The 25,234-nt window shown below is 36.3% G+C and overlaps 1 long non-coding RNA gene across 2 annotated transcripts in view; it reads right to left on the bottom strand.

Annotated features, from left to right (window-relative positions):
- The window catches only part of LOC106039118 (uncharacterized), a 34,873-nt gene that overhangs the window by 7,433 nt on the left and 2,206 nt on the right, over positions 1-25,234 (bottom strand). The gene's annotated exons all lie outside the window — the stretch shown is intronic.

The raw sequence follows: 25,234 nt of genomic DNA, 5'->3' as shown, positions 1-25,234 counted from the left end.
GGAGAAGGAGAAGAGGAGGTATTCCTTTCTCACCTGGTCTGGGAAGATCTTAATGAGGCAGTGGGCACAGCTTACTGGAGAAGTGAGTACTGGGATGTTAAATAGCAAGGGTCTGTTGCTACTTGGCAGCTGTGGTAACTTTGGTTTGGGTCATAATTGCAAGCCCCAGTGGAACATAGAACAAATTAGGAACTGAGTGGTCTAGAAGATCCATTGACTGTGAAACTGATTTATATTTATGGGAAGAATGATGTCAGGAAGTGTTTCTTTAAACGGTTCTCCAAGAACTAGTAGCAAGTGCTAGCTGCAAAAGTAGCAATATGTTGTTATAATTTGTAGTTCACAATTTCTGCAGATGTCTCATTGATTGATTGACTTATTTATTTACTTATTTATTTTTAAGCTACTTTAAAGTAGGGCAGGGAAGGGAGGCTTTATGAGTAAAGTGATGCTCTCTGTCCCAGGAATAACTCTTGACAGGAAATTGGCATGAGTTAAAAACAGTTACTGGACTCACAGACTCCTGAATCAGCAGCTGGTGGGGTTCAGAGGTTAGATCTATTCACAATAGTTTTTTCCTGCCTAGAGGAAAAACTGGCCAGGAAGGGACAGAAAGTGTATGTTAAATGAGACTGAGTTTCACTTGTGGTTTTGTCAGTGCCATGATGAGCAGGTGGAAATTCACACTGACATCTTAGATAAATGCTTGGTATGTATCTGACATTGGGTGTGGTAGCATTGTAATGTTTTATACTCTGTAGTGATCCAGAAGAATGAGCAAAAATCACCCTTCTCTTTGTGATGGAAAGCTTTCTCCTGAACACTTAGATCTCTAAAACTTCAGGTCTCAGATACTAGCATCAGAAGGCATTGAATGCCTGAATTGCTCAGCTTGCAAAATGGCTCCAGTTGTTATTAAGTGACCTTAAGGTTTTCTTCACTAGCTTAACTTGAATAATGTGAAACCTGCATTCAAATGTCCCTGTGGCAGCCATTAGGAGAGAAAATCATAACTTCTTCAAGATTAAAAGTTCAGACTGTGATGACTGTACCTTTTAACCCCGTTAACTGGCTTTTACCCTGATCTCTGTAAGCCTGTTAGCTTCATCATGTTGAAGAGATTGTGACATCTTCTAAAGCACCTGGGGGGGAAGCATTTCATTTCAGTTCATTGACTAAGCTGTTCTCTGGGACAGCAATATCACCCAGCTGTGGCTAGTCTTTTTATGCTTGAATAATTGTAATATTTTTAAGGTTTTAGTCCTTTTTATTCCTTTACACTAATACACTAGTATTTTAACTACTTATTGGGAGAAAAAAATAAACAGCTAGGATGAAAAGCAATAGCGTGCAGGAAATGAATTACTACATTGTTTAAATACAATTTATGAAGGAGAACTGTGTGAAGAGTTTATGAAAATTAGAATGGACATTCTAATATACTTTTTTTTTTTTTCAGCTTTTGACTTGTGGCATACTCAAATTCTGTCTTGTTAGTTACTAATCTTAAAAAAATGACCTTCTGTCTTAACACAGTGAACATCTGATTCATGGCAGGATATTTCTGAATAGACAACTGTGTCCCATAATAAATACACTGTAGCAATAATGACAGCTTTGGTTTCCTCATTAAACTCAAAACTATCCACTGTTTTGGTTGTGTCAAAAAGGACACATTTAATAAGTGAAGTCTTTTTGTTAAATTAGTGGCTTTCCTGTATTTTACCTGTATGAGAAAAAGCTGCATTTTAAGGATATGTAGAGTTTTGAGTTGTTTCAGGTACAGTCAGAATATGCATTTTCTTTGAGATAATGTATTCCCCAAATTCATTTTGTATGTAAACTCATGTTAGATATCAGATTTTTTTCATTGTTGTGGTTTAACCTTAGTAGGTAGTCAAGCACCACAAAGGCACTTTCTCACTCCCCCTCCTCAAATTAACAGGGTGAGAAAACAAAATGAAAAAACTCATGGGTTGAGATAAAGGCAAGGGAGATCCCTCACCAATTACCATAAGGGGCAAAACAGACTCAGTGTGGGGACAGTAATATAATTTATTGCTTATCACTGGCAGACTAGAGCACTGACAAACTAAAAGCAAACTAAAAACATCTTCCCCCTATCTGCCCTCTTCTATATTCTACCCCCGAGCGGTGCAGGGGAATGGGGGCTGTGGTCAGTCCCTGTCGCTTTGTCTCCGCTGCTCCTTCACAGTCACTCCCTGCCCCTGCTCCACGTGGGGTCCCTCCCACGGGATGCCGTCCTTCCCCAACTGATCCTGTGTGGGCTTCCCACAGGCAGCAGCTCTTCAAGAACTGCTCCTATATGGGTCCGTACCACAGGGTCCATCCGTCAGGAGCAAACTGCTCCAGCACGGGTCCCCCACGGGCGGCAGCTCCCCCCAGGCCCCCTGCTCCTGCGTGGGCTCCTCTCCACGGGCTGCAGCTCCGGCCCGGGGCCTGCTCCTGCGGGGGCTCTCCATGGGCCGCGGCCTCCTCCAGGCCACATCCACCTGCTCCACCGGGGGCTCCTCCACGGGCTGCAGCGTGGAGATCTGCTCCGTGTGGGACCCATGGGCTGCAGGGGGACAGCCTGCTCCACCAGGGGTCTCTCCACAGGCCACAGGGGAACTTCTGCTCCATGCCTGGAGCACCTCCTGCCCTCTTTCTGCACTCAGCTTGCAGTCTGCAGGGCTGGTTCTCACACTTCTCTCCCAGCTGCTGTTGCACAGCATTTTTTTTTTCCCTTTCTTAAATCTGCTCTCACAGAGGCACAACCAATGTCACTCACTGGCTTGGCTCTGGCCAGTGGCGGGTCCCTTTTGGAGATGGCTGGGGCTGGCTCTGCATGGGGCAGCTTCTTGGCTCTTCTCACAGAGGCCACCACTGTAGCACCCCTGCTACCAAACCCTTCCTACGTAAGCACAATACAATCTTTGTGTACTTTTTCATTCATGTACTATACTAAATTATAAGGTATAATTTCTTATTATATCTTATTTCTATATAATATATAGAAACAGTGTAGGTATAGCTTGGCTTACTGAGATTAAGAATTCCTAGTTTTTAACATATATTAAACTATACCTTTTTTCTGTTATTTACTGCAGTATATGATCTTGGCCCTGCTAGGCAATTGGTCTGGGTCTTTTTCCCAGATGTAATGTACAGAAGATGTTTTCCTAGATTAGATTTTGGATAGATATTGTAGTATTCATACTTGATGCCAAATATGGAATCCTGGGAAATAGAAATTTCTCAATGAGAGAAGAAAGGCGTCATACAAATTGTTATTTCTTTTAGAGTCGGGGGGAGAGAGAGGGAATTTATAAGCTAGATCCCACTGAATCAGATTTGTATGCCCCCATTTGTTTGGAAGATGGAATTTCAGGTTAATAGTCTTCAAGATCATACATAAGAAATACAGACGTAACAGAGTATCCTCTTCTAGGTATGGAAGGAGCTCATAAACTATTGTGCCACGCTTTCAAATTTAGGATGATTTTACAGGGTTACAGTATGCTTATGACTTTAAAATATAGCATGAAGCTAGACTTAGGTGAGGAAAAGATGTTTGGTTTTGAGAAAGAAACTTAATCTGAACTGAAACAGACAAAAGCTTAAAGTACTTATGGGATTGTTATGCCTTTACATGGTCTTACTAGATGGACTCTTTCTATTTCCTTCTTCCTCCATTGTTTCAAAAATAGCAATGTTAGGACAGTATGAATTCAGAATGGAGGAGTGAAAAAACAACAAGCCATCTCTACTCCCAAGAGTAGCGACTTTAAGCTCTTTGGACGAACAACTGCTTTCTCATTATAGTTATTCATGGAACAATAAGATCTGACATGAGGTCAGGACCTCTAGGTGCTATTGCTATTCTAATTTATTTAATAAAGGGAAGAGATTCATGTTAAATAGGGAGTGCTTTGACACAGGGCTGAATTGATGCCTCTGTGTCTTATCTGTCTTTAACTGGGCTTTAATCATTACAGTTTTGCTGCAATCTATGTCATTAACTTCACTTAGGCTGATTGCCCATTAAGTATTGTAATGTTGTACTAAGCACTTCAGGAAATTAATATTTGTATGCTAGACATTTGTCTTTTTCTTACTTTAGCTGGAATGTTTGGATATGTGCAGAATTGTTGCTAATAATAGGTAAGAAATTCAGTAATTTAGAAGGCTGATATAGATTCCTCTGCTCAATTCACTGCTTTATCATGGGCCAATGACAGTTTTTTGAGCATTAACTATATCTCCTAGTGAAGATCAACTGGTTTGTCATGTTTTCAAAATTTCACAAGACTGTCTTTTCAGAAGAAAAAAAATAAAAATAAATAAAATTAGTTCTCCTTAGTTGGAGGAGAAGCTGCTTGTCACAGACTGTGGAGCTTTTCTGAGTGGAATTACACAGATTATTACAATGTAGTTAATTGCATAGGTATGGTCCAATTAAAATAAATAAATAAATAAGAAAATGCAATGGTTTTGGAATTGGGAAGATTCTATTTGGGCAAAGAAAGGTAATAATCATAACTTTTTATTGTCAGTTTCCTGCCAGATAAATAAACATTAGACTATTTATCTGTGCATATCTTGTATTTATGCTCTTGATTTCACAATCCAAAAAAATACTATGAAATGGTTTAGCTCTTAAAAAGTGTTACATTCAAAGCAAATGTTAGCTATAATCAGTGAGTATATTTAAACTAATATTGACACATGGATTGCCACTTTCTAATAGCTTGTCTTCTATTTCTCAAATTCTGTTTCTTTGGAAAAAGGAAATAAGCTCATTCACATGTAATTTATTAGAAACATCTGAATATCTGAAAATATATCTGAAAATATATCTGAAAATATATCTGAATATAACATCTGAATAAAGTTTTTTGTTTTTTTTTTTTTTTTTTTTTCCCGTGAGGAAAAATAGATGAGAGTACTGAGACCAAAATGCTTGTGAGATACCAGTTTATCTTCTGGGGATTGTCTAGCATAAGAACTGATGTGCAAAAGTAAGTCTTTGAGTGAGGAAATGCTGGACAGGAAGGAGGAAGTCACAGAAATAGGAGTAAGAGAAAAACTTGAAGGAGGTATTTGGCTGGAATTATTAGTTGAGTGAAATAGCCCAAAGGTATATTGGATGACCCTAAGGACTCAAGTAATAGAAATGGGATGAAATTCAATAGCACACCACGGAAGGTCATACACTGGAGGACTAATAACAAGACTTTCTTCAATGAGCTAGGAGCAGATTATCTGAGGTGCAGTAGTCAATCACAGGGTCGCTATAAGTTCCCAGTATGATACAATCCAAGGATATGTTAGCTGATGTATCTCCAGGAGAAATAAGGAAAACCACAAGCAATACAGAGACCTTACTTGTAATATTTTGTATATTTTTGGTCATCATGTTTTCAAAGTGGATGGTTTTAATCATTAATAGGTGCACAAATGTACTACTAAAGTTTCTTGACTTTTTAACCGGTAAAACAAAAGCTGAGAGAAGGAGTGATTTGTTCTATAAAAGTACTTCTGGGAGGTAAATACCAATACTGGAGATTAAGCCAACGAGTGTTGCTGGAATATGAACAAGTACATATCAGCTGTCTGTGGATCAAATTAGGTGGTAATTTACAAGAAATGTCAATAGATATCACAGTTGTGATATTCTGGTTGAACCCTCTGAAATAAGCAAAGGAAAAGTCAAACAACCTAGATAAAGTGAAGCTTTATCCATATTAGGTGTTTTGGGATCTGACTGTCTGTAGTATTACAGTACTGGAAAAATCTTTTTTTTTTTTTTTTAGTTAGGTTTGTGGCTTTATTATTATTATTATTCCTTATTTATGTGTGGAAAATGACATCATCCAAGGATTTGACCTTGACCTCTGTATGATCTTCACTGACCAAGAATATGAACCATCAAATTTTTGATATTCATAAACAGCCATTAAAATGATTCAGAGGATAGTTTTGGCAGGTAGATAGGCTGGGGACAGACTGAAACTAAATTTTTAAGCTCTTGTGAGCGAGGGCACAATGGAAAAAAAAAAAAGCTATTTTAGAGCTAAATGTATTGATCAACATAAGCAAGTAGATAGGGTGAAAGAATAGGGTTTTTTTTTTTTTTTGAAATGAAAAGATGTTCAAAGACTATTTCAGGATTTTATTTCTGACTTTGTAACTGGATAAATATCAATTACATTGTGATTATTGCCATGAACCCACTCAAAGAGGAGTACTTGTTTGCTATTTACTTGTATGCAATGCAGAGTATAGCAAGCTTATTAGCTTTGCTTTTGGTCTGCTGACCAAAAGCATATGAAGGAAGAAATTAGCTCTTCTCTTGGTGGAGGGCTTTAACACCTGCTGTGGTTCTTTCCCTGACTTGCAACTGTCTCCTTAGTTTGCTATTCTAGTTGAATGCTACCCCTAACATTGGGCACATGGTAATTCACATGTGAGCACTTAATTAATTGGTTCATTTAATCAGTGTGTGTGCAGAAAAGGCCTTATGCTAGCAGTATTTCTCCCCAGGAGAGCATGCCCATCAGAGAGGCATGGTCTTTATGTCCCCTGATAGCAATTAACAACTACTGAATTGCTCTCGCTGAGTAATCATGAAATTCGTCTGTCTTGGATCATTTCACGTAGCTTAATAGTGCTTAAATTTAGTATCTTGCCAAACTGGGGCCCATTAGAATTGGCAGTGATTTCATGTGCTTTTGTGCTAATTTGAATGAATGCCTTCTCTAGGTATGTAACTCCTTCATGTATGATGTTTATGTATTGATACTCCTTTGAATGTATTACAAATATTTGGGCAAAAAGTGAAACACTTCTGAATTTAATTTAAGAGAAAATGAAAGAAATAGCAGTAAATAGCATAGATTTCTGCTTTTGTTTCTGTTGAAAGTTCAAAATAAAATTTCCTATTTGTCCATGTAATGAGGAAATTTAGACTTGATATCATTCTTACCAAATGCACCAGATGTGAGTACTTAAAGGCCACACTTCTTTTATTTTATATCTCTCCAGGAGATTATGGTGAACAAAGTTATCTCAGGTCTGGCACAACCTCTCTGAAAAACTTTTTCAGAAAAATAACGCTTTGTAGATGTGTTGTTTGAACCAGATAGCCCAGGTGCACTTATCCATTTGACACGCTTAAGTGAAGCCTCCAACCAGTAAGGGTTATGCTAAAAATGAGGATCCTAACATCTGAAACAATTCACAACAGTAACTCAGAATGAAGGTAATGGTTCTTTAATTCCAATGCTTTTGGGGTTTGTAAAGAGCCCTGGCCTCTAAAGCTACAGATTCTTTCTGTAAAAGAGGTGGTGTCTCCAGTGACTAATTCTTGAAAAACAGTCTTTGAAGGCAGAGTTCCTTTAAGCTTACATGTTTCTTATTAAAAAAAAATAAAATTAGATTAGATGCAACTTTGAATTTTTTGAGGTTTTCTTTTTGTGTTTCAATACTATGAATAATCCATCTCACAAGAATGGGGACTACCAATTGATTTGGAAAGGTCAGCAGCCACTATCAAAAGTTTTGGAAAGAACATTTCCAGACGCCTTTCAGATAACACGCCCAGGGCAGAAAATTTCGATTTCCTAAATAGTATAATAAAATTGACACTAGTTCAATAATGAAAGTTAACGCTGTGTCAAGCAAAATTTTGACCACTATAGAATACAAAGGTGCTATTGTCTTTCATTTTTGGATTGCCAAATTAGATTTTCCTCACTCTTCTCTTGTTTTACACTATTTGGAATGTACTGACTTCACATGGCATGTCCCATTCACACCAATGTAAGTCAGGTACGTTAAAAAGTATTTTAAAACAACACTGACCTAATAATAATAATAAGACCAAAACAAAATAAAAAGGCTCCACTATCAGATACTGAAGGGCTTTGTTCTTTCTAGAAAGTCTTTAATTTTTTATAGAGGTGCCCTTACTTTGAAGGAAAAGATTCTCAGGCAGAGAAAGTATTGAAGTAAAGTAAGGCAATAGAAGAATTGGGGGAGGATAACTAAATGAAAGACTTTCCTTATACCACTTTTATTTTTATTTTTATTTTTATTTTTTTTAACTTTAATGTAATTTTTGGTTTTACCTGAATTAATTTTTATTATTGTTCTTCTCTGAATTGCATCCTTTGATATTCTTTTTCACTATTCCCTAGATAACTTGCATTTTTTTTCCTGACTTCTGTATGCTATGAAAGTGCTGTCTTCTGGGTAGCACGTATCAGTCATTCTCAAGGATTTTTTTAAGATGACCTGTTCTTCTTCCTTTCAAACACTACTCTTACATTTAGTATAAACTTTTCCAGAAGTAGTCTAGAATCATGCTATTAAGGCCTCTTCTTACTACTGCCTTGGGAGAATACAAGTTGTCCTTAAAAAATACACTTCATTTCCTATCTGTCCCTCAAATAACAACAACAGAACAACAAAAAAACAAGAAACAAACAAAAAACACTTAAAAATCTTCTTAATATGATTTTTTTAAAGCAACATTAATACTTGAATTACTTAATACTTGACTACCCTTGCCAGATGTAATAAATTTGAGTACATCTGAACATAATGCCTACTCTACTCATACCACAGGCTTTCACTTTATGTACCCACTTAAAAAAAAAAAAAAAAGTCACAGAAAAGTGACAGACGATTTGCTCTCCGGTAGCAATTTTGGTCTGAAGGTTTTAATATCCAACCATGCCTAACTTCACATAAAACTTACAGTAACACTCCCTGGATAAACTACTATCTGGCACTAATATGCAGGTGCACATATGTCTTCCTTCCAGTCAAGAAAGAAGGAATAAGCTCAAATCCAATCTTCTGGTTTATGTACTGTAAATATTTAGCAGTATAAACTGAGAAGTGAGATGAATCATTCTATCAGCTTTCTGTATCATATTAGAATTGTGGCAGCAATAGAAAGGAGAGATTAAAAGAGAGTAAGCCAAAAGGAAATGCTAGGGAAGACAGAGGAATGAAGTTGAAAGGTTGCTTGGACATGTCAAACAAGGATCATGAAAGTTTCTGCTCTATTCAGTGCTAAGTGGCAATTGCAACAACAGCTAAGTAAAGATTACACAAGCAGTAAGAGCTAGTACCGTGGAAAGGGAGATTGCATAGATTTGTTTTCAGTTAGCTGGTATCAAATTATTTCAGTCTTTTGTGTCAGTAATATTTACCAAAAAAAATAAAAATATAAAAACCACAATTTTTTTAAAGACTAAAGAAATCTATTTGCTCTTTTTGTAAAGACAGGAACTGCTTAAATAAAGAGTAGTTTAACTTCCTGTAAAAACAAAGCAAATATATCTTTAGATAAATAGAATTAATTCAAACTTCATGCTATAACAAACTTATTCAACTTGACAACACTAAAAAACTTTCTTTTTTGACATGCAAGTAGCCATGATCATAGCCATGATCATGTCTTTTTAGAGTACAAATTAGAAAATGTGTTATAATAATGGCAAAAACAAATCTACCCTTAGCCATGGGTTGTGCAAGGTTATTTTAGCACATAGGACCTCTGAGAGCTCCAGACCCTTGACAAAAAAATATTGTAATTAATAATGGATGCACAAGCTTAAGGGAAGATGACAATCAGATTTGAAAAGAGTGTTGTGTCATCAGCTTCCTTTAATTTGGAGATTGGGATTAAAACAAGATGAACAAACTCTAGATTAAGTAAATTATTTTCATTTGTTAAAAGTATTGGATATGACTGCATTATCCAATGCATTGTTAAAGTCTTAAAGACATTGTCAACATTTTAATATGCCATTTACATTTTCGTCCATTTATTTTAACTTGATTTATCTGTCTTTAAAAGTGATTAATGCATGGAATATAGACACACTGACTAAATGAAAAAATCCCCTTTAGGAACACTTCACTGAAAACGTTGTCCTGGTAACTAAAATAATAATAATAATAATAGTTTCTGGAGATAAAATTATATCAAAATGTGCTTCTAAGCTTAAAACTCAATCTGCCTAAAATTTATTGAGTCAAGCTATGTGTTTACAGAGCTCTTTGTTTCAAGAAAAAATAATTCAATAATAAATATGAGAATAAAAATACAAGTACATGCCATATAGGAAAGGTCCTTTATATGATTTTGAAAACAGTGAATTTTTACATACATATTCTGTCTACAGTGGGATTTTATTCTGATCTGAAACACACTTATGAGATAGGAGAAATTATAATAATTCCCACAGCTGCAGTCTTTTTAATTAAATTTGCATTCTACCTATGTGTGATAGATGGGTAAGCACTTGACAGAAGATTAAAGTTAAATGATGCCCCTTACCCAACAGTTATTTAGTTCTGTATTTGATTTTGCAGGTTTCTTGGGCAATAGTTTTAGATTAAAAAAAAAAAAAAGACAAATAGAAGTATCTGTGCGTGCATGTGTATATGCATTTGATAATCACTGAAAGTGCAGTCCTCACTAACTTGTTCCTGTTCGAATCCTAAGCTCATTTCTAACTGCCTGAAGGAATTTGGGCCCCCTTGAATTTTAAATGCTAAATACATTTTTAGTCTGAATCTCTCATACAGTTACTGACATCCAGGTTCTTACTTCATATTAAATCATATGTTTTTCAATTTATTTTTTTCCCAGTTTTCATTAATACATTATTACAATACCACATTAAACTCTTTAGTAAGTCAGTCATATGCATAATTTGGTTTAGTGTTTCCTGGTGGTTGTCTGCATATTTTAGAGCAAAATTATAGCAAGCCTTTCTCAACTAATGCTGTCTCAATAGTTGGAATTGTGACTGAAACTTCATTTCTAAAAATTTGTACTGATTGAAATTTAATTATTTTAATTCCTCAAACAGGATTTTAGAAATTGCGGCTAGAAACAGAACGTCTGCATAATAGAGCCTGAAAAAAAATAAAAATAAAATGAGAGTTTTATTAAGCTTTACAGCTACAGTTCCAGAAGTGTTTTGTACCATATGGCTTACAAAGAGGAATTAAATAGCAGCTGCTAATCCATTGGGCTGAAAACATGATATAAAAGACAGTTCAGTTACTATCTTTTGCCTCTTGTCTGTATCTTTCTCTCAGATATATGTATCTGATCTGATTATTACCTTAGTGGGTATAGCATATAGGTAAGATACAGAAATTGTGCACATGTGCAGGTTTTATAAATGGGGAGACTGAGGAAAGAAACCTAAGACGTCAGGCAAATGCAGGCATCAATGTAAAGCTGATGTGCATATTTTCTTGCATGGTTATTAATTCGCTAATTTATAGATGTAATGATCTGAAGCCTTGAATGATTTTTGAGAAGAAAATATACTGAAGATATAAACAGATATACCCAGGCACGTTGGACTTGTCCATCATATCACACACTGAATTCAGTCAAATATACTAACATCTATTCAGGCATGTGGACAGGAACATACCGCCTCGAATACCACTGCTTGTTCAAGACTTTAAAACAAGCCTCTTTGACACCAAATATAAGAGAACAGCAGTTAAAGAAATCTGCATTAACTGAAGACAGAGCTAAATGTACCTCTGCAAGACAATATTTGATTATTCATTTCCAAACGAATCTCTCATCTAGAAGTATTACATTGATTTCATTACGAGTTTTATTAATATTGGTAATAGTGTAATATAGAAATGATCTTTTTTCTAAAAGTAGAGTAGGTCTTAAGAGTGATAAATAATTAGGAAAAAATCTTTTGTGCACACATTGTAGAAAAATACATTAGGAAAAGAGTAAGAACAGAGTTATACCATTTATGAAGAACAGCATTCTTACTATTTTTATTACAGAGGTGTTCTGAGGCCTGAACAGAGATCAACTATATATGTAACTAACCTAGCAATGTACGTAACCCTTATGAATTATTAAACATTGAGTGACAGTGCTATTTTGTTAATATTTTTCCTTCTATTGTTTTTGGCAGCACAGAAATAACTGGTCTCACTATGCTAAATAGTATGCTTACAAGAAGATATATGGCTAAACTCACAGGGTACGTAGGTACCTTACTGCCTAGTAAAGCTTTCCCTCTGATAAACACAAATTTCCTTCCATCCCAAACAGAGGTTACATTTCAACAGAAGAGGTGGCAAGTATGCCTTATTTTAGTTTTTCCTTGTAGCCAGGACATCCACCTGGAAGTAATATCGTGATTCGAATTTGTTTGTGACTGGTAAATATTTTAACATTAGGTGAATTAAAAGGCCTGTGGTCCTTCTCATAACATTGTTCCAAATAGCTGGGACTGAAACTGCAGTGTTTTGTGCTGCCAAGGAGCAAGGCAGTTTCACTAATTTAATGTAAGCTCATTTTATGCAAGTTTTACAACTATGCCTTTAATGGGAGTCAAAGGGGAAATGTAGATGTAGATTTAGCCAGGAGATAACCAAGGTACAAAAGAACAATGGAATGAAAAAAGAAAGGGAACATATCAGGAGAGAACTAGAATTGAAAAACAGGGAGTGAGGGCTGCTGGGGAAAAAAAAAAAAAGAGAGGAGAGAAGAAAGATTTGTAATACATCGCAAAATGTAAAAATATGGAAAACCTAGTCAGAAAATAAAATGTGTAGGAACAATTGAGTTCTGTTCCTACATAAGAAATATGACATTTCAAGTCACGTTTTAACAACTTTATTCACTTAAGAGATTTTTTAAGATAAATCTATTGATTCAAAAACCTTACATTTTGGGTAATTTGTGGACTAAGTCAATGAATCAGTAAATCGCTTATATTAATATATGTCAGCTTTTTTATTCCAAAATTTTATATTTCCTACTAAGGTATTTTTCCCCATTTGTTGTTCAATTATGAGTATTAACAGAAATCCTGCCTTCCCCATCCCCTGTGACAAAAAGGTCATCTTTTTCATTTTGGAACCTGTTTCTGCAGCCTGTATTCTCCTGAGCAGTTGCATTAACTTTATGAAGAAGATGAAACAGAGGAAAAGCACAATGAGTTATAGCACCTGTTTTCCTTTGCATCCCCATACTACACAATTTTTTAAAGGCAAGTGTCATTCTTGTGCAGGCAGTGCATGTCTGACTAAAATAAAAGATTTGCCACATGAAGAAGGCTTTTCTTGACAGTTTATTTACTGTCTTACCTGACTCGTCACAGTATCATCCTGAAATGGGTTTATTTCCAAAATTTCTGTTCTGAGTCCAGCCAAAGGGGGAAGAATGAAAAAGTACAAAGATAAAAATTCAAAGGAATTATTTTCCTTCTGTTTGTACCTATTATAGAAATGGATCCAAAAGCAATTTAATTATGTATTTTCTGCAGTTTTCATCAGAAAATAAATTTAGTAATAATGAGGATGATAAACTTTTTTCATGGAAAAAGAGCAATCTTGTACGGTTTGTGGCATTTTTCAGCCCAAATCTTGCTTTCAGCCTCACTGACATAATTTTTGTTTTCTGCCTTGGGCCCCTGAAGCTCTGTATTCAGTGCTGCGTTTGACTGAAAGAAATGACAACCAGTGGTTTGGGCTTTCTGCCACAGGGAATTCTTGGATTCACTTGAAGCTCTATAGACATTTGCACTGGGGACTTAACTCTGGTACCTGGCCCGGTTCAGCAACACTTTGATGGTGAAGAGTAGGCAGAGAAGCAAACAGACTTCCTGAGGATTAGCAAGCTGGTACTGCATTCTCTTACTGGGAATTATATTTGAAATATAAAATTACTGCCTGTGCAGACAGTATTACTGTCTATGATTAATGATTCTATGATTCTCCGTTGTCTTCTACTAGTTAGCGTATAAAAGTTTTTTGAGACCTTAGGCAAAGAATATTCAATAACATCTTTTCCTTGTTTTATATGCCCTTACTGTCAAAAGACACTAACCCCTATCTTAGGCAAAATGTGATTCATGCTGCAGGTAAATCTTAATATTTAAAGAGCTGTATTTATTTTTAAGGTATTTAAGTGTGTGAAACATATGCTCTGGTCTGTGAATACATCCTTGGACCATGACTCTTGTGTAATGGGAATAAATAGGTGAAGTAACTGTTCTTTTTTTTTTTTTTTTTTTTTTTTTTTGTTCTCTTAAGGTATTAGAAAGAGATTTTTTTTTTATTTTGAAAATAAACCCATTTCAGGATGATACTGTGACAAGAATAAGGCGAGAGCGCAAATAAGAGAAGTTTTCTCTTTGAGTATAATGATAATTGTATCAGATCACTAATTCCTATTGCCATGCAAGTCTTGGGGGAGAAATGTCTTGATGACAATTTCCTCAGAGCTACTAAGGGAATAATTTTTCAAGATTTTTCTTTTACAAATTCTAAAATACAACCTAGACTTCATTTATTTTGTTGTTTGGAGGACCAAAGCACACAGTTCTGCCATCATAAGTAATACTACATTAGTAGGAGGATGAGTTGTAAATTACGTGAGTAAGTCCCCAAAGGCAGTTCTGAAATTGACTACTTGGATGGTTTATGTTGCAAGTGAAAAGTTGCCAGTAACTGGTGAACCACCCCTATGTTGGCATATAGACAATAAATTATGGCTGAAGAAATTTGTTTTTGAGTAACTGTGCACCTCTGTGGCTTGAAGTTATTTGGAACGGGACTGGATGAGCCTGATGTTCTGTGATTAGCAAATTGGGTTTGACCTGTGTTACAGTAAAAACTGCTTGTGCTATGTGAAACATTTACACTTAAGGTCTTGGGGTGGCATTGACCACTACCTCACTGGCCACTCCTGGATCAGATAACTGAATGAAGTCAGATGTCTCTAGGCTGGCTGAGACCATATGACTTCCTTCACAGCAGTGGTGTTACAGGTCAGAAAGGCATCATTCTTCTGGACGCAGGTTGGCAAGGCTATAATACTGCTGCCAAGGCCTGAAACTCCTTTGCTTATACTGCCCTTCCATTTGGATATTTGTATGTATACTATTTCTATGAGCCTACTTTTACATGGTAGACTTGTCTATGTCTTGTTCAGCTGAGACCCTTTTAATGAAAATTATAAATTTTTAAAATTAAGCTGAAAATTCTATAGGAGTTACTGCATTTTCATAGGTCTGCCATGTAAAATACAGTCTGTATAACAAACTGTTGTTAATACAGTCTGCAAGCTTAATTCTAAGCATGCTTATCAATTTTCAAAGCAATAGGTAAGTTATTACAGAGTTTTTCTTTTTCTTATTTTTATTGTAGTGCAAGCCAATATGATATAATACAGTGATTTGAACAACTTTATTAACTGTAAGTCATGCTGGTTTTTTCACTGTATATTCACATGGGAAATTCAAGACAATCTGGAAATATTTACCTATAAATACAACAGCTTGTGAACTTGCACAATAGATCTATTTGCACTTCTGAGAAGGTTCTCTGTTATAGTTTGTTGTGCCACCATGTCACAACATGGAATCTGATATTTTCATGGATTGTTCACATTCAATTTTAGTTTTGAGGAAAAGATATCTAGGTGAATTTTAGATCACATTAAAGATTTGGATTAGCTCAATATGTTCAAGGTCACAGTGGGAAGATTATATAGTATTTATTTTTGCATTTAAACTGAACTTTTACAGTTTGCCTACTGTGCTTCTTCAGTGTAGGTTGTTAAAGAGCTGTTTAAAAGATTTGTTAGAGAGTAAAAAGTTTTGATACAGAATAAAGCTACTTCAGTATGCTCCCTAATGCAGTTCAACCATTACAGTTTAGCTTTTGTTCTTGAATTTAGTATCTCTATGTGCTGAGTAACTTCCAGTGGTGCTGGAAACTGTGTTTTCTATGGCATTTGGAGGAATATGCTGTAAGGAAGAACTGTTAGTTTCCAGACAATTTCAATTGTTATTCCTTCATGTGAATTATTTTCATTAAGGTACTGGTTCAAGAGTGTTTTCAGTAACATGAATGTTTTAAGTCCCAATGAAGCTCATAAAACTGAATTGAGTTAATAATTTTATTTTGATTATTCTGTAGTCTGAAGTCTATATTTTGGTGAATAACATCTGCTTCCATTATGATTTGCCAGCACACCCTGGTTACGATATCAGATGTACTAAATAAATAGCTTTGAGTAAAATGACACAAATAAAATGAGTGGTAAACTATGCATCAGTTCCCAAGGGGTTCTTTAGCTTGTTTTAGTTCAATATATTAAATGGTAGGAAAAAAAATAATCCTGTAATTTCAATCAAACATGAAAAAAAAAAAAAAGTAACAAAACCATTAAGCAGCCTTCACATAAACAAATACACTTAGGAGACTCTGAGAACAACATATCGTCCACATAATGTGACGTGGGATGACCTTTATACATAGTCTGGTGTGTGTTATGAAATAATAAACAGAAAAGAGAATTAAAATGGCAAAGCTATTATCCCTGTCACCAAATACTAAGCAAACGCGAAGTATTTATTTTATTCTAATAGTGCTGGTATACATTGTTATTTTTTATGTCTCATAAATAGTGTTATCGCTGTTGTGTTATTTTGCTCTTTAGTGTTGTACATTTTTTACATACCTTCCCTTCTATTCTACATGTGTGTATTTACATGGATATGAGAGCAGTAATCCCAGTTCTCTTTTGATGTTCACTGTGGGCATAGATATCTTGTCCTGTGTTTGTGTTGGAAGGAAGGCAATTGCTTGAAGAAACTGTGGTTGACTAAGGCATTCCTCATTCTTCACCTGAATAGCCTTTGTTTTAAGAAAATGGGAAAATTCTACCCTTCTGATGATGCATTCATGAATATGCTTTATGCCTTCTGAAAGCCTATGTTTACAGAGAAGTATGTGAATTTGGAGAAGGCTTGTTCATAGAGGTGCTGGCTGGAGAGGACCCCAGGTACACTCAGAATCTTCTTATGGGCCGAAGGAGGAACACTGCTTACAGTGCAGTCAATAATTTATTGCTAGTCCAATTGTTCAGTTTTCCTGTTCTGTTATCTCTAAAATTGGTTTTAATTGAAGGTTACATTCCTATAGTGATTGAGCACTGTAATTTTTGTTCACAGTCTAGGACCTCTGGTGCCATTGTATGTGTGCTGCTTCCCACATCATATTATTCTAGAGTCACAGACAATATAAACTACACTGAGTAACTACTTGTCCTCACTGAAAACTGAACCTAAGGAAAAAAAAAAAATAATTAGCCAATGCTTACCTGATTTCTTGAAAATTGCTATCTCAACCAAGTAACATAAAATCCTCAGACCATGAACAGTCAAGCCAGTTCAAAGGCTTTGGCCCTTTACTAGTAATGGTGAAAAATCACATACTGGCTTATATTTCAGCATTCTGTTTTCTGAACAGACAGTTGCAAATAGGGGCTGTGTAAGTCCTGTCTTAACAGATCTCAGGAATGGCCAACATTCCTGAAATTTTCTAACAGTTATTAAGAGTTCCCTAGCTAATTATACAGTTATGTTACAATTCTAATGCAACTGCATACAACTGGTCTGCAAACATAGAGGATTCCTGTTGATCATTAAAACAGGATCACCTGCACAATGAAGTTCTGAAGGTGTAGTTTTGCATTGCTTCAGTTGGGTCCTACAGAAATCTTTGTGGAAATGTTACTACATGTTTTCTACTCAGACTTGGTTGGGAAGAGTAGCTGTCAACATTTTTCATGATGATCAATCATGAAATAGAATATGTTGTAAATTCCATCCATCCTCATTAGGCGGTCTGTTGCAAGCATCAGGACAAGCTGAGGAAAACTAAGGAAAGTGCACCTTTACTAGCTCAGTAAAGATGCTGTAATCAAAGTTACCAACAGATTCCTGTACTCTCTGGGCTGAAGAAGCTTTGCTAGTGCAGTTATTTTTTAAAGGAGCAAGGGGGGAAAGAAACCAGTGATTTATTAACTGAGTTTTCTGAGGAATATTGCTTCATGGCAACAATCCTGCAGCCACAAAAATCTTCTGTGGTTCAGTGAGATTGCTAGTGATGGATGATCTTGGGCATCCAGCCCAAAATGTCCTGAGAATGTCAGTGGAGTAGGCCTATCATTCAAAGACTACATACAACCCCATAAAGTTGATGGTGATGATTTAGATTATGTGAGTATTTCAGTTTGAACTACCTTGCTAAATAAAAATTTGAGTTTCCTGACTACAAACAGATAGTGAAGAAACAAAGTGAAGAGGAATGCACTGTAGTCTCTACTAGAGTAAGCAACCTTAATAGGTGTGAACACTTTCCTACCCCCCCCGCTCTCAAAGTCCTTCCAATTCTGATATTTTAACCTTATTTTTAGGTATTGTAGTATCTTTTAAATACAGCCTCTTTATAAGTGTTTGCTGTGTAAAACAAACACAGAAAGCTCAGTCTTCTGTTCCTGCCTGAATGTCATACATTGAAATACACCACTGTTTCTCTTACACCAGTCATTTAAAATAAACATATAGTAATTATATATACATAAGTTAGGTATAATTAGGAACATATTCAGATAATGTCTTATTTACCATATTCTTTTTGTGTGTGTATGGTGTCATACTGTCTTTGGAGTATGGAACACTCCTAAAGAGTGCTCACCAAAATATCAATATATCGTGCAAAGATTAATCCTTAAAGCACATATGTATTAATTTAATTGCTACATGTTCCACAATCGCATAAAATGACCTTTTCTATTTAATCTACAAACAGCCTGTGATTAATTGAAAATGGATATACTCTACCAGTCACATTTGTTCTTTTGAAAAGTACAATCACATACAAACGGAAGTGTTTCTAATTTTTCTTTCTGTATTTTAAAAGGCTTCTGCAAAGCTTGGGAGAGCTCTGTTTATCAATTTATTTTGCATTGCTCAAGTGCAACAAGCAAAGAAATTATGAATCAGAAATGTTCTAAAACGAAAAAAGATAAGGAGGGACTTTTTATCCTAACAAGGTAACTGAAAGGGTGGGGTGCAGTTCGTCAGCCAGAAATCTTGCAATGGCTCCTACTCCTTAAAAAAAATATTTTTTGAGATCAGCCTTAAAAAATAAATTAATAGAGTCATAGAATATCCTGAGCTGGAAGGGACCCATAAGGATCATTGAGTCCAACTCCTAAATACATACATGTACAGCATAAATACTACTACCTTGTCAATAAATAGCATCCAACCATGAAACACACAAGAACCACTGTTGCATCACAAAGATTCAGAATAGTTTTCTTATGTTGCATCAGTGTCTGCAAAGTTCATGACTCCATTGATATGCAGAAATTATATGTATATATATTTTCAAATTCTGTTGGCAATGCAAAAACAAAATAGAACTACAAACTACACCTGAGATTTTTAATGTGACTGTTTCCTGATTCTCAGGTGTATGTAATTCAACATTTCCTCATTTCTTCAATGTAAATGAAGCATAGAGAGAACATCAGAAATAATTATCCATAGTTGTGTAGCAATTAGATGAAATGACATATTTCTCACAACATACGACATATGTGATCTCTGGATATTCTGTAATGTTATTTTCTTGTTGTTGATTTTTTTTAGTGGATTCAAAATTAACTTTAATGTATTAATGTACGTTTAATGTATTAATGCTATTAATGCTATTAATGTATTCTGTTGCTAACACTAAGGAAAAAAAAAAAAAAAAAAAAAACACCATGTTTTGCTTAGTTAAAATCTCCATTTGGTTTTGGTAATGTAGTTGTATCTTGAAGGGTTCCCAGAGTTGTATGGTGTCTTGCTAGCCTGACTCTTGTCACCTCTCTTAAGGGGAAGGGAAAGTCAGTTCTTGAAAGATTTTTCAGTCTTCTAATTGAAATGTAAAGTAATTCCTATTGCTGGAAGGCAATAGGACTAGGGCTTTTAGTTGGGAAGTTGCAGCTGAGGGAATGCATCTACTTAGAGAAAATGTTACATAAAGGATTACAAGAGGCTCCATGCTGCCATTATTTTTGAAGTGTATAAGACAAAGACCTTTTTCTCTCACTCTTAAATAGTTTCCTTTTTTCCACACAAGAACAGGGTTGTTGCTTTAGTTCTGCAAGAAAACATGTTATGACATTCTATAACTACACTTTGAGAGAATCCGAATTAAAAAGGCATCAGGCACTATTAAAGTGATAGTGAAATCACTGGGACTCTTGTGATGATTTTTTTTTCCTTTGAAATAGTTTTGAGGCTGTGTTGATACATTAACACTTGCTGTTGCAGTGTGACTTTTCATAGCAAGAGTATTCATTTATGTTATGAAACATACAACAGGTTGGTGCTCTTACTTTCTCAGTGCAATTCCAGATTACCTGAGAGTCTCAGGTGTGGGGAGGAACTGGAGAAATGCAGCCAAGCACTTCTGATGATATTCATTACCTTAGGTAATGATTACTCACTGTGCTAAATCTTTAAGGAAGCAAAACAATATTCTTTAAATTATGTGAAGCTGCTGTTAGTTATTAAACAGAAGTTAAAGAGCTGCTAGAATATTTTGACAGTGGCGCAGCAAGGGGGAAAGCAATTAGAAAATAATCATGAGGCTGAATGAGCAGCTAAAGGTGCTGTTCCTATCCTGAATGGCAGGTGGTGGTTAAAAGAATTCTATGATTTGTCTATGTTTAGAAAAAACATACCTGCACAGAGAATAGAAAAACTCAGAAAGGTCTGTGCAAGAAACCCATTGAGCACAGATGAAAACAGGGCACAATTTAACATGCTTATTGTTACTCTTCTCTACCCCGAATCCTTTTATCTCAAGTTGGAATAGAATTTAAAACTTCTGAAAATAAGGGAAGTAAGCCAGTATATCTCCTTCCCTGTTTTTATTTATTTTTTATTTTTTATTTTTTTTAACATTTTTGTCACACTATCAGTGTGACAAGTGTCTAAATATGGCAATATAGGGAAAGTTCCCAGATACATTTTTACCACTCGTTTGAGAATTTTCATTTCTATAGCTTACTTATTCCCAAGCACATGGTAGGAATTCCCACCCACTCAGAGGGTGGCCTGAGCTAAATCAGGATAGCTGAAATAACAGTTATTGTCAGTGGGTCTGAGGACTCAAAACGAGAAGAAAAAATGAATATACAGCTGCTACACCAAGAGAAGAGGTAGCAGTTGACTGCTGCGGTGGCCAGCCATTTTAGGTGATGCACACGTGACAGCAGGACATCTTCAGAATGAGAGTATGAATGAATAGTCCCATGTGGCAATAGCACATAAAGGTAAATATGCCAGGCAAGTCTTTTCTTCTGTTTTCTCTAACTGGTCTGTATGCAGCCCTCAGCAAATACTGGAGTAGTTTGGAAGAATGCCTCACCAAAAGGGTTAACGGTTTGCAATGTTTGGAGCCAGCACCTAGTTTCTCTCCACTCTGTTCCATTCTTTGTTATGCCTGTGCCTACAAAGCCTTATGATATGCCAAGGCAGAAAGTTCAGCGCCTCATCCCCTCCTTATCTTCCACGACTGCATCTGCAAAAATCACACACAGTCTAAGTCTAGTTACCAGGTGAAGGAGTCAGCCTGTGCAGCAGCTCGTCTGTACAGCTCAGGATTCGGTCTTTATCATGACTATCAGCTAACACAAACCAAGTAATGATCTGATAGGCAATTTGTTGTGTGTTAAACTAGAGCTTAACAAGGCTTTAAAATTTCTAGATTTTATTAATCTTCTCCACTATATTTTGAGGTTGTACGAAAAAGAGTATAGATTCTTTCCCCTTAATCTGAAATTTATTCCATTGCATTCTGCAATGCACAATGCTTTCTAGGAAGATTATATTTAAAATAAACTTGAAATATTTTTCTAGCTAACGGTATCCTTTGGACTATAAGAAAAATAAAAAGAAGAAAACAATCAGTATGACATACAACTGTCATAAATAAGAGAGACGTTTCCATTATTCTTTTCCTGTCCTGTCTGTGACCCTCAGTCCCTTAATAAGCAGAACACAGAAATTCAATCATGTTAAAATTAGAAATGAACTTTTGAACCTTCAGTACCAAAAATTAATAAAACAGCTCTGTCCTCTTTGCTTGATGCAATAAATGATATAATGCCAGTAAGAGGACATTGAATTGCAGAGTGATTTTGAGTTAGAAGTATTGCACTGCAACACCAAACACACTGCAGTTAGATTAATCCTATTAAGAAGAAGGTGAAGTATGAATGAAGATGTTTGTTAAGCCAATATGCACACAGAAAGATGTAATAGCCCTGTATTGGTTTCACAGTGTAGCCTTATTTTGGTTTTAATCATGCTGTTACCTCTCCAGAACATAACTTTTTTTTTTTTTCCTAATATGTTAATTAGAATTCTGTTCCCCTGCAGTAACTTTACAATTGTTTCTGTCTGAAAGTTTCCTTGCACGGTATTATATAATACTACATATTTAGCACCTGAGGGAATAGCATGAAGCTGTGTCAGGGGAGGTTTGGGCTGGGTCTTAGGAAAAGGTTCTTCACCAAGAAGGTGAACAGGAACAGGCTCCCCAGGGAATCAGTCACAGCAATCAGCCTGCCAGAGTTCAAGAAGTGTTTGGACAACACCCTCAGACATATGGTCTGATTTTTGGGTGGTCCTGTGTGGAGCCAGGAGCTGGAATCCATGATCCTTGTGGGTCTCTTCCAACTCAGGGATATTCTATGATTCTATAAAAAGTATAATCTCATAAGTAATTATTCAGTTAAGTCTATCAGTTTGTAGCCCAAAGGAACAGATTATTATTATTATTATTATTATTTTGCCTTTATTTTTTGTTTCCCTATAAGGGTATGTGGTGACCTATATTTATCCATAGAAATTGCTCAACTGGAAAGTTCTGTTGATTTAATTTATTCTGCATCTATTCTAGGCCTATTCCAGATTAACAGAAAAAGAAAAGTGAGCATCTTTCTCAGTCTTCTAAAATGAACGAAGAAGCGGAACATCAGTTTTGATTTGTAATAAGTCAGTGTAACAAAACTCTGTGAGATCTTATGGAAGGGGAAAATATCTAAAACTTAACGATTCTTACGGTCCTACCCTATTGCATTAGAATTTTGTCTGCATCGGTATCCGTACATTTTAGGAGGTCTGTGCTCATTGTTTGCATTTCCTCTTTTTAGGTATCTCAGGGCTAAAAGAGAAAGGAATAAATACCGTGTTCTGTCACGTTATCATCTTTCTGTTAACAAACAGTATGATCTTCTGCTGATGAATCATGTATCATCATAGTCTTATTGACACAATGACTTCCTGGTCTTCATGCGAGAAATAAATTCTCTGATATTTCATTTCCGTAGTGTTCTTGCTTATTAATGGAGACCTTTCAGTTAACCCCTCTCCTATTGTTTTTTCTGATACATTTTCTTTCTCCCTCTTTGCCCCTTCCATGGATATGCTTCTGTATATATTTCAATCATAAGTATCCTTCTTACATACCGTTTGTGGTTTATAGACAAGATAATGTTTGCGAGTTTGTCTTGCTGTTGGCTCATTTTTATGAAAGCTGTTGAGTCATTACAAACTTAAATTGCTCATCTAGCAATTCTCAAATTTAAAGGTGGGGAATTAGGGACTTTTCCGTCTTCAGAGTTTAATCCCTCACTTTGTTACACCATACTTAAGAGAGGTGGAAATTAAAGATAAGGAAGTCATAGTTTATTTTACACTGGTTGGAGTTTGTTTTATTTGTATTCATATGTATTGTATTTATACATTGAATTATATTCTTACTATTTATTACTATTCATTTGGATTATTGAATTCTGCCAGGAGCATGACCAAACATCTGTCTCTGTAAATTTCCAGTGACCAGGTGATATAAGGTGCAGGTAGGTTTAATCTTGCCAGGAAATTCTTTTCTCCCTCACTACCCATGTATCTGTTGCCTTAGTTTCTGCCAGTGGCACTTCCCAGTAGGTAGAGTACTCTGACTATTTGTTCAGATAACTAATGCTGATTCAATTTTAAAATCAAATCTTTCTATATTCCTTCTCAAAATTACATCCTGCTTCTTTTTTCTTTCCTCCATCACTGTACCTGTTGCCCACAGTTTCCTCATGAATCTTCTGCTATATTTGGCTAGTCCAGAAATGATTTTTCCTTGTAGGCTCTTCCCCGAACCTGCACACGACCTCCTGCGCACACCTCTTTCTTTATAGGAAATGACACCCCCTATATTAAATTAAATAATCTTGGGAAAGATCCTTGCTGAATTCTTACATCCGGTTCTTGTTTTACGCTGCTTTAGACACACTATTTCCAAGAATTTTAGAGAAATTAATTTAAAAAACCAATAAATCAAGTAAGAAATTAAATTACGATGACTGTGTGGCTGGGGGTTATTATTTTTGCATGGATAAAGGACCATCTCAGTGTGGAATGTCCTGAAACAGAATGGAATGTAAGGCACGACCACGACGATTTAAACTGAGCAACTGCTTGGGACTAAGTTGTTAAAATCATAGAATGGCCTGTGCTGAAAAGGACCTTAAAGATCACCTAGTTTCAACCCCCCTGCCCTGGGCAGGGTTGCCAACCACTAGAGCAGGCTGCCCAAAGCCACATCCAGCCTGGCTTTGAATGCCTCTAGAGATAGGGCATCCACAACCTCTCTGGACAGCTTGTTCCAGTGCCTCACCAACCCTCTGAGTGAAAAACTTTCTCCTAATATCTAACCTAAACCTGTCTTAGTTTAAAACCATTCCTCCTCATCCTGTCGCTATCAACACATGTAAACAGGCGTTCCCCCTCCTGTTTATACATTCCCTTCAAGTACTGGAAGGCTGCAAGGAGGTCTCCCCGAAGCCTCCAGTGGCTGCCTAAGCCTCAGGGCTGGTAGGGACTGGCTTGATACATGTCCTTCAGGTCAGCCACTAGGCCGAGTAAATCGTTCACCTGGTTGCATCTGGCACAGGTGTTGTCTCTGCTGCACTGCAAGAGCCAGGCTCTGGCACTTGCTGCAGCCAGAGACTTGCACACTCACATGTTTGTGTAGGACCTCTGTCTGGGTCTCCACATTTTTCTTGGCAACGGCCCTCCTTGTATGTTTGTGTGGAGCCTCTGTCAGGGTCTCCACACTTTTCTTGACAATAGCCTTCTGCTGGGGCGCAGCCATGGCAAATCAACAGGCTCACTAGCACTCTCTATGGTAGCTTTAATAGGGCACTCTACTTCTCCTCCGTGGGCCTAGTGGGTCAGGGACACCTGACGCTTTTTCTAAGGGCGTGGGTGCAGTCGCTGTTGACGTGGCAGCGCCCACGCCT

This window comes from Anser cygnoides, chromosome 4, assembly GCF_040182565.1.
Source record: "Anser cygnoides isolate HZ-2024a breed goose chromosome 4, Taihu_goose_T2T_genome, whole genome shotgun sequence".
NCBI classification, from domain to species: Eukaryota; Metazoa; Chordata; class Aves; order Anseriformes; family Anatidae; genus Anser; species Anser cygnoides.
The sequence above is the reverse complement of the archived record's forward strand: the minus strand, read 5'-3'. Positions and strand labels throughout refer to the sequence as shown.